General features: G+C 37.5%; 1 pseudogene; it reads left to right on the plus strand.

Moving 5' to 3' along the window:
* Positions 1-5434: 5434 nt before the first annotated feature.
* LOC125934032 (E3 ubiquitin-protein ligase TRAF7-like) lies at positions 5435-9526 on the plus strand (annotated as a pseudogene).
* The last annotated feature ends 747 nt before the right edge of the window (positions 9527-10273 follow it).

The raw sequence follows: 10273 nt of genomic DNA on the forward strand, positions 1-10273 counted from the left end.
AGGCAGCTCATGAAAGAATATATGCAGATGGCAAGTAAGCATATGAAAAGATACTCAGCATGATAGTGTCATCAAAGAAATGCAAATGCTATCACTGATGAAATACCATGTACATACTGAAATGGACAAAATCCAGAACACTGACCACAGTAAATGTTGACAAGGATGTGGAATAGCAGGAACTTTCATTCATTCCTGTTGTGAAAACAACATGGTACAGCCACTCTGGAAGATAGTTTGTCAATTTCTTACAAAATCAAACATGCTCTTACTATAGGATCCAGTGGTCCAGCAATGATGCTCCTTGTTACCTCCCAAAGGACTTGAAAATGTATATCCAACAAACCCCATGCATGGATATATATGTAGCAGCTGTATTCATAATTGCCAAAATGAAAAAGCAACCATGGTGTCCTTTTGTAGGCAAATGGGTAAATATACTGTGGTACATCCAGACAATGGGACGTTAATCAGTACTAAAATGAAATTAGCCCTCAAGCCATGAAAAGACATGGAGAAATCTTAAATGTACATTAGTAAGTGAAAGAGGCCAATCTGAAAAGGCTCCATATTGTATGATTCCAGTGAAGGGTGTTGATGTTGGGAGAGGCTGTGCATATGTGGGGGGTAGGGAGTATGTGGGAAATCTCTGTATCTTCTTCTCAATTCAGTTGTGAACCTAAAACTATTCTTAAAAATATAGTATTAATGATAATAAAAGATAATTCTGAAGAAAAGTGGATTCAAGATGTGCAGAAACATAAGAGACCTATGGAGAATGTTCTCAGGAGCTTTCTATAATCATAAGCTTCTTTAGGGCCTCTTTAGACCATCAAGTAATAACTAAACAAAACCTTGCAAACACTGACTTCTCATAACATCTGATTTGGCTGTAATCACACTGTATACAGTGGTAGCTGAATTGTTACAGGTTCAGTTTCCCTAGAAGCAGAGACTAAAAGGATTATTAAGAAAATGATAAAGCAATGGAAGTGTGTCAGTAAAACAGACAGGGTGTGAGGGATGCAGTATTAAGTAGGAAAAAAACCTAGATAAAGATTTGATTTCCGCTGATCACTAGCTTCAGTCTGTCTCAACAGAGAACATGAATGGCAACCTGAAGTTGTCAGCCCTTGAGGGAGGGTGGCTAGCTTTCTGTACTCACATATCTGCCAGTCTTTGGCTCTATGCATGCTCAGGGGGGAGCAAAAAACGGAGATATTTCTGCTTGGTTTAGGTGACTCAGTGTAGCCAAAACCATTTATCGGGATAAGAGTACAGTGTTAAGCTACTGTCTGTCAGTCAACTCTCACAACTGCTGAGAGATGGGCAATGCAGCCTAGTAAAAAAGATATGGGCAGAACACCAGCCCTGTTTACTACAAATAATGTAATGGCTTTAAGTAACAAAACTAGGGCTCCAAATAGTATAATCATAAATTGCCTTAGAAATTTATTGCATAAGAAGTCTTAGCAAAGATAGCACGTGCCCAATTCACCCATAAACACACACATGTACACCTGTGTACACAGATACACAAACATGCATATAGAGTTCTATAACAGATACAGAATGTGAAACAAACGTATATATTTAATTGATATACATTTGCTTTTATATTTTATAATTGGTGAAGCATTTGAAATTAGCAGGGTGATTGATTTACCTTCGTAATTTGCCTAGGGATTCTAGAGCTAATGCCTGTTTGGTTTCCTGACCCCCTGGGAATTTCTGGCAATGAAAACAATTTTAGATACATTAGCACTGCACTCAAGGTTGTGATAATTATTATACAAAACAATCTTGTAACATATAAATATTTAAATTTCACACTAAGTATTTTAGCTTTGTGGCTTTTAGCAGTCTCCTTAAATTGGTGCTCATACATTCTTCTTTGGTTTTTCTTCAATATCAGAAACAAAACAGCTAATAATAGTAATCATAAAAGAACCCTGTTTTTTGAGCTTTCTTTAGGAGTCCGGCATCCTCACAGGTGTTGGTGAGTCCTCAGAAAGGAAATAGAAATAGGAATTAAGGAATAGTAACTGATTCCCTATGTAAAATAAAACAATGTTGTTTCAGTAAAAGGTATTTCCCTTTTTAAAAACTTAGCAATGCTTGATCAAAATTATAGTACTCTTTTATATTTTCTTATACTGGGAAACCTATTGATACATAAATTTAAAACCTCAGTACACATCTGCTTTCATTATGTTGGTCACGGGGCATTCCTTTGGTGATGTGCAGGATGCTGAAGATCACAAGATACAAAGCATCCCATGGTCAAAAATTTAATGGTTTCCCAGCAGACAAATTCGTTAGACAGTGGTAAAGGTCATTGGAAATGCTCTTCACTTTTGCTGAAGTTGTCAGACTTCCTTTTCACCAAATGATAACTATATTTCATTGTGTGGAGGATTTTAATTTGGGATGCAAATTTGAATTACTAAATGAGAAAACTTTAAGTGTTGTGACCTAAATGAGATATGTTTGAGGATTTCATCACTGACCACTCTTTGGGCCACCAGATTCTTACATATTTCCCCATGCTGCTCTGGCTTGTCTTCATTACGTCCAGTGACAGACATTGAATGTTGTTATCTTCTTGGAACAAATAATACTTTACTCTTTACAACTATGATTTCATGTGATCCTCATAAAAATCCCTTGAGAAGGTTCTCTTCACCATGCAAAACAAAGACATTCTGAACATTCTATTCTAGATAGAAGAATTGCTATTGTAATCCTATGGTTTATAGAAGAGGAGGAGACAATGGGCTATATGTAGATGTACCTTTCAAGCTAGGGAAGTAAGAGTAAGTCACCACTTTGAAAGCAACTGTATAATATTACTACAGAAATCTAAAAACAATTCAAAAGTAAGCTAAAGATATAAGAATAAACATAGGTTCTCTTCTAAGTATTACAAACTATAACACATGGTAAACTATAAAACAAGAGGGATAATCTTGATGAAGTAAACCATTGCTCTACTGGCATTCCAAAGTTCATTGCCAAACAACAATTTATCTATAGAATTACACACACACACACACACACACACACACACACACACACACATTAATATTTATAGTAATGACCTAGAGATACTGAAAAATGTTCACGTGCCACCTAAACCATCAATCAAATATAATAGAATGGTTAAGTATTTTTAGTATTGGGCCTTTATGGCATTTTATTTTGATGAAAACTGGTGATTCGTGAAGCTGCAATATGTATAACAGAAGATATATTTGACGGGAGGTCAAAACATCTGGCTTCTATCTGTAAATTTCTCATGACCTTTCTGGATGTCATGTTTTTCATCTGTTAGGTGAAGAGGTTGGATCGCATTATCTGTAAGTTCTGTTTTGGATGAACATATTATGGGTCCGTGTGTGATAACACTCTGTTAACAAAAGGATTTATTTAAACATATATATCAAAATAGTTTATAAGGATAAAGTCAGTATATTTAATTGTAGGTTTTAATTATTATTTCAAAACATTTTATATTTAGAAAATCTGATTTTATCTCATTAAAATATGTATAGAGGCAATATGATTTTCTTGTGAAAGAGAGCAATTCTGTGATATATAATTAAATATTAATCCCCGAATATATTTAATTTAAACAACTGTTTTATATCTAAAGGACTGTTGAGATTTTACACATACCAAATAAGAATAATTACTAAGTAATTAAGTTTGATTCTTTTAGAATTTAGCCAAAGCTTATTTTAAAAATCTAGGAGTTACTTGAAAAATAAAAGATTTTTAGTGGGAGCGGAAAATTGAGACCACATTATTTTTAATTATATTTACTGAGAAAGTTAATGGCTTTTTAAAGTGATGTATGGATATTTAGGTAAATAGTAAAAGTTTTGTTCACTATTTTAGGTTATTTTACCTCTAATTCACAGAATATCATAGCTGTTTGAAGGTGAACATGTAAACGTTTGTATTTGTAGTTTGAGTTTGCACTGAGATTGTAAAAAATTTAAATCGTTATAATGTTTAATGTTGCCATAAATATGAATTTAGTAATTGTGTAGCCTTAGTCAAACACCTGAGTTTCACATTTTCAATATTCTGGAATTCTGAATGTAATAAGTTGAAAGTTAAAATATTAGTAAATTATTAATAAATTAGCAATACTATTTTGCACTACCCTGACTGTATTTTCAGTAGAGTGCATAAGAATGCATATGTTTAGGGGCGCCTGGGTGGCTCAGTCGGTTAAGGGGCCGACTTCGGCTCAGGTCATGATCTCGCGGTCCGTGGGTTCGAGCCCCGTGTCGGGCTCTGTGCTGACAGCTCAGAGCCTGGAGCCCGTTTCAGATTCTGTGTCTCCCTCTCTCTGATCCTCCCCCATTCATGCTCTGTCTCTCTCTGTCTCAAAAATAAATAAACATTAAAAAAAAATTAAAAAAAAAAGAATGCATATGTTTAAATAGGTTAAATACCATAAACATATTTGAAACTAATTTTCCTTTAATTGAAGAGGAAAGTTCACAGACATTATCAATTCTTCTTCTTAACAATTGTATGAAACATGGTAAATTTTATTAGTTGTAAGTTTTTTGAGGGAAAATATTTTTCCTGTCTTAGTTGCCAATCTATGCTTGCATCTAGCAAATTTCCCAAAGAAACAGTGGATGCTCAGAAATCTTTGCTGAATAAATAACTGAATGAATTATTACTATCTTCATGATATAAAAGAGATCACTATGCCCTTTGTAAACTACCAGAAATCTCATAATTAGATATTCATTTATCTATCCTGTGCCTTTAAGTTTCAAAATGAAAGACAGTATCTGTTAATCATTTCTGCATCTTGATTCCCAAGCTTGACTCTTGGTAAATAGCTTTCTGGTGCTAGGGGAAAAAAACATATGTTAAAACAACCAAGTCATTAGCTATTTATACATCTTTATTTGTCACTATTTTCAAATAATTTGTTATTCCTAAAGAGAGTTTCTAAAATAAAACTTGACGAGAAAACCTGACTTTCACTTACTGAATTGTGACCTAAAGGACCATTATTTCTGTTTTCCCTTTTGGGATAATATATCTAAATTTTCACTCAAAGAAAGTAAAATTAAAAAAAGAAAACCTAAGCTACAAGACTATATATATACATATATATATATACATATATATATATATGTATATATATACACACATGTGTATATATATACAATGAATTATTATTATGAAAGAAAAACTAAGCTACAAGACCATATATATATATATACACACACACACACACGTATGTATATATACAATGAATTATTATTATGAAATTATTTTTAAATTGTCAGAGAACTTGATGAATAAAAACATTCAAATCATTAAAAAAGAATAATTGTAGTAAATTACATGTCCTTGTTTTGTACTTTCTTGATTAATTGGATATATATAAATCGAAGACATGCCTGGAAGGTAAGAGAGTAACTGAAATTTCCTCATCTTCCAGGGCTGAATACCTTATTTGAATGTATATGTAACAGGGCATTATTTTATTATTTTATTTTTTTAAATGTTTATTTATTTGAGAGAGAGAGCAAGAGAGCAAGAGACAGACTGTGAGCAGGGACAGGCAGAGAGGGAGACACAGAATCTGAAACAGGCTCCAGGCTCCAAGCTGTCAGCACAGAGCCTGATGCAGGGCTCAAACCCATGAACCGTGAGATCATGACCTAAGCAGAAGTTGGATGTTCAACCAACTGAGCCACTCAGGTGCCCCTGTAACAGGGCATTATTAAAAAGTTATTTTCACTCAAAAGGTCAGCAATTATGAATATGAGCAACAAATTTACTCTTCTTAGAATCAACCTGATTGGATGAGTACACAGAAAATAATTGACCACTTCTGTTTTTCCTTGGAACCACCAACCTCCTTTTCTGTGAACTCAGGTACTACTTTCTAACATGAGTTACTGCTGGCAATCATCAACACAATCAGTGCTCATTTCTCAACAGTCCTATCAAATTTTATACTGTGTAATCTTTTATCACAAAACACCCTTACATTATCAATCAAATACATTCCAATGTGCCACCAAAGAAAATAACATATACTATTGTTCTTTAATGAAAAGTACATACTCTTTTTCATTAGATATTCTTGACTTTCGGGATGGTTGCCAATGTCCCTCTTTACTGTGAAAAATGCTGCCATCCACAGACACTTATACCAATTGTGATTATATTACCTGTCCCTGGTTCCCACAAACACAGTGAATCAGAATGGAATTGATGTATGCCCACTGCTGAAGCCATGAGATTCTCTAGAACTTGGAGTGGGACTTAGAGCAAGCAAACACTATCTCTGCTGGTATCTTGCATGGTAAAGACAAAAACCTCAAAGTTACATAGAGATCCATTAAGCTGCCAAATGCAATAAAAAGCATATACGATGGGATATATGATAGATACTGTGTTTTTACATTTTGTAGAGTAAAATCTATGTTGAGTGTTTCATATAATTTCTTTGTTATAGAATAGTGCGTGGAATTAAGAAAATTATTGGCTTTTTTTGTTGGACGAGTATATAGTGGGACAGTGATCTTCAAAAGTCAAATCATTTGAGTAACTTAGGAAAGTGATTGGAATTGAAAATGTACACTTTAAGGGCACCTGGGTGCCTCAGTCGGTTGAGCATCCAACTTCATCTCAGGTCATGATCTCCCAGTTCGTGAGTTTGAGCCCTGCATCAGGCTCTGTGCTGACAGCTCTGAGCCTGGAGCCTGCTTCAGATTCTGTGACTCCCTCTCTCTCTGCCCCTCCCCCACTCATGCTCTATTTCTCTCAAAAATAAATAAACGTTAAAAAAAATTTAAAAAGGAAATGTACAGTTTATGTTGCCTATCATATTTCAAATTAAAAGCTAGCTCTTATGCAGCAGAGAACAAAGATTATTTGTGAAACCATGACTATTCCCAAGACTTCCTTCTCTGTACCCACTACCAACACACTCACCTTCACTTCATATGGAATCTCAGCAAGAAGGGAAGGGCTACCTGGATATAATTAATTATAGATATCTTACTGTATTATTGGAGTTACTCTAAAAATCCAAGGGCACAATGTGACTTTAGGTCTAAGTGTTTTGCACCAGAGACAAGAAATAATTAGTTAATTCTTGTAAACTGAAAAATTCTAGCAACAGGAATCAAATAGCAATACACAGGCTTTTTGTTTTTTGTTTTTGTTTTTTTTTGTTTTTTGTTTTTTTTTTTTTTTTGAATATGCCTGTAACAGGTAATTATCAAAGGAAACAGGAATTTAACAGTATATAAGAATATGGAGGAAAGCACAAGTGTGAAGACTTAAACTATCCTTAGAGGTAAACTTAAGCCCTTTTCTGGCCAGTGGCCAGGGGGCACAAGAAGGCAGAATGTGTTGTCAAATCCCTGGGGCAGCTGTGGGTGAGGAATATCACCTGAGCACTCTAGATGCCTCTCTAGAGCATGAGCCCAGGCAAGGGCACCCGCTGCAACTGCTTCTCTGAGGGACTTGCCAACCTTTCCACCCCAGACATTGCCACCAGGACCGGAACGGAAATAACCTTCAAGCTGCCTTTTTGGTTGTCAGCACCATCAGGAAAGCTGATGGGACCCATGTGTGCAAAAGCATGCTTGCCTATTCTCCATGGATGAGGAGGACATCATGCCCCCTATCAGTACCTCTGCCACTCGGACACTGCCGTTTGGTCACCTCCCTGCACTGTGAGTCCAGCATGACCCCACTCTCCACTTTCTCACTGTCTGAGGCAAAGGATGTGCAGGGGCCACTGCTGTTTGCAGAGCAGCCCCCAAAAAAGCCCTGCACCAGCTGTACTGCAATGTGTTCTAGGACCCTGTGACATCACATGTGGGCACATGTTCTGTCAAAGGTGAGCCATGCAGTTGTTTAAACCTAAGATGAATTAGAAGTTAATACTTACAGTTTTAAGGAATTATAAAAATAAAACAAAATTACAAAAAAAAAAAAAAGAAAGAAAAGAAAGAAAAGATGAGCCATGCAGGCACAGAAGTGTCCCCTGATCAATACCAAGCTGATGGTGGTGGTGAACATTGTTATGGCAGAGCAGATCAAGGAGCTCTTCATCCATTAAGCTCAGTGCCTGGAAGGACCACAAGGGCAACCTTGCCTACAGACCTGTGCAGTGCCTCAAAAACCCCAGCTGCCTGCCTTTCCTTAAGATGAACCTGGAGGCCCACCTCAAGGTGTGTGAGCATAAGTGCCCCACCCCAAGAACAGGTACATGGTTCACCAAGGCCCAGGACACACATGGTATATACCTGGAAACTTGCTGCTTCCAGGGCTTGAAAGAATTCTTGCAGCTGACAAAATACCACTTCCAGAAATGCACATGGTACTAGTGTGGAAGATCCAGGAGATGCTTTCCTGTGCTCTGTGCTTGGCAAGCTGCAGGAGAAGCTGGTGAAGAGCATCAAGATCAAGTGTGATGTCCTAAATGAAATCCAGAGCAAGTTCAGCAAGGGTGTCATGGAGTTTCATAGGGGTGTGACCACGTTGAATGACCAGCTGTCTTGCATCAGTGCACGCCTGAACATGGGAATCCTAAGGATCCCATGATCTTCAGCAGATCTTCCATTCAAAGGACTCTTCCTGGGCCCTGTCTGGTGTCTTTGCTTCCATTCCACAAGTTACCTGCTCTTCAGTGCCTTCTCCAACAGGAACATCAATGTGTGGGACACATGTATCACCTATAAGTGCCAGAAGACACTGGAGGACCGTAATGGCATTGTGCTGGCATTCCACATCCTGGGGTGCAAGCTCTATAGCAACACAGAAGACTGTGCCACAATCTTGTGAAACATCTTGTAGAAGATGGCATGACAGCAGTGTGAATGCTGGTTTTCTTAACATGGCATGCTCTTCAGAGGCTCCCTGAAGGCCATCAAGGTCTGCAACATCTTGGGCACCCAGCTGAAGTTGAAGAAGCTCATGGCCCTCAGCCATTGGGTGTGGGCCCTGATAGTCACCCAGAGGCACCTGTATAGTGGCTCCTACCAATGAAAATCTGGAACATCTAGACCCTCAACTGTATCCATATCCTACAGACATTTGGCAACAACATCTATACATGTGATAAAACACTACATTGTCCATGGCACATAGAACTCATTCATGTGGGGAAGGGGCATGGACCTAAGGAGCAGGTGTGGACCCTGACAGTCCACAGGCACTGTGTACGCCCTTGAAGCCCTACCAGACCCAAGTCTTAAGCCCCTGCTATAACCAGTCCCTCAGGGTCTGAAGTAAAAGCAGCATGATCTGTACATAATTCCTGCTGTGTCTCCAGGGTGCAACATGACTGTGATGGTTTTGTCCTAGGGCTGACTCTTCTCAGGGACTGTGGGCTGCACTGTGAAGATTTGGCTTGCTTGCTGACAGGAAATCCAGACTGAGTGTTGGCTTCTTCTGAGGCAGGCTGGCCACATGGGTAGTCTCAGCATCTCTGCCAGCTTTGTGGGGATAGGTGGACAGGCTCAGCCTGCCCAGTAGTGCCCTCCCTGCTCTACACTCAGCAAACTTCCTTCTGCTTGGTCCTGCCCTCAATGCTGACAAAACAATGCCCAATCCCTCTCTCCAGGTGCCAAGTTGGATGCTCTCCTTGCCCCACCTCTGTCCCTACCTCAGATGGACTGAGGGTTCTTTTACTGTTTTTAGACTGTATATAGATTTGATTACTTCCTGATTGAAATAAAAACCTCACAGAATATGAAAAAAAGATGTACTAAATTTAATCTGAACAAAATATTTAGAATTGGGTTTAGTTAGACAAAGTGTTCATCAAGGTTGATCAAACCACAAGTTAATGTTTATAGTATTCTTTTGAGGTGTTTGCCTGGGCATGGAAAAAAAAAATAAAGTGAAATAGATGAGTTGCTGATTTGTGTGAGACATGATTTTAGTGTGGAAATTTAAAGTAATTTTTTAGTCTTTAATATAACAAAGATGATACGTGTCTACAAATATGAGAGTAACAAATATACCATGGTCATTTTTACAGCCTTTGGTCTTAAAATATGTTATGTATGTGGTGCATTCATATGCTTTTCAATCATATCATCTCCCTAATATTGTGCAGTAGAAGCATGTTGCAAATCTAAAGTATAGTGGAAAATATGTATTTGATATTAGAGATTGATCTGCTAATATTCGTACAAAGACTGCATTTAAAATATACACTTATCGCAAAGGTGGCATTTTACCAATTTATGAGTTTCCAGTTGTA

The sequence above is a fragment of the Panthera uncia genome (genome assembly GCF_023721935.1).
Source record: "Panthera uncia isolate 11264 chromosome A1 unlocalized genomic scaffold, Puncia_PCG_1.0 HiC_scaffold_16, whole genome shotgun sequence".
NCBI lineage: Eukaryota > Metazoa > Chordata > Mammalia > Carnivora > Felidae > Panthera > Panthera uncia.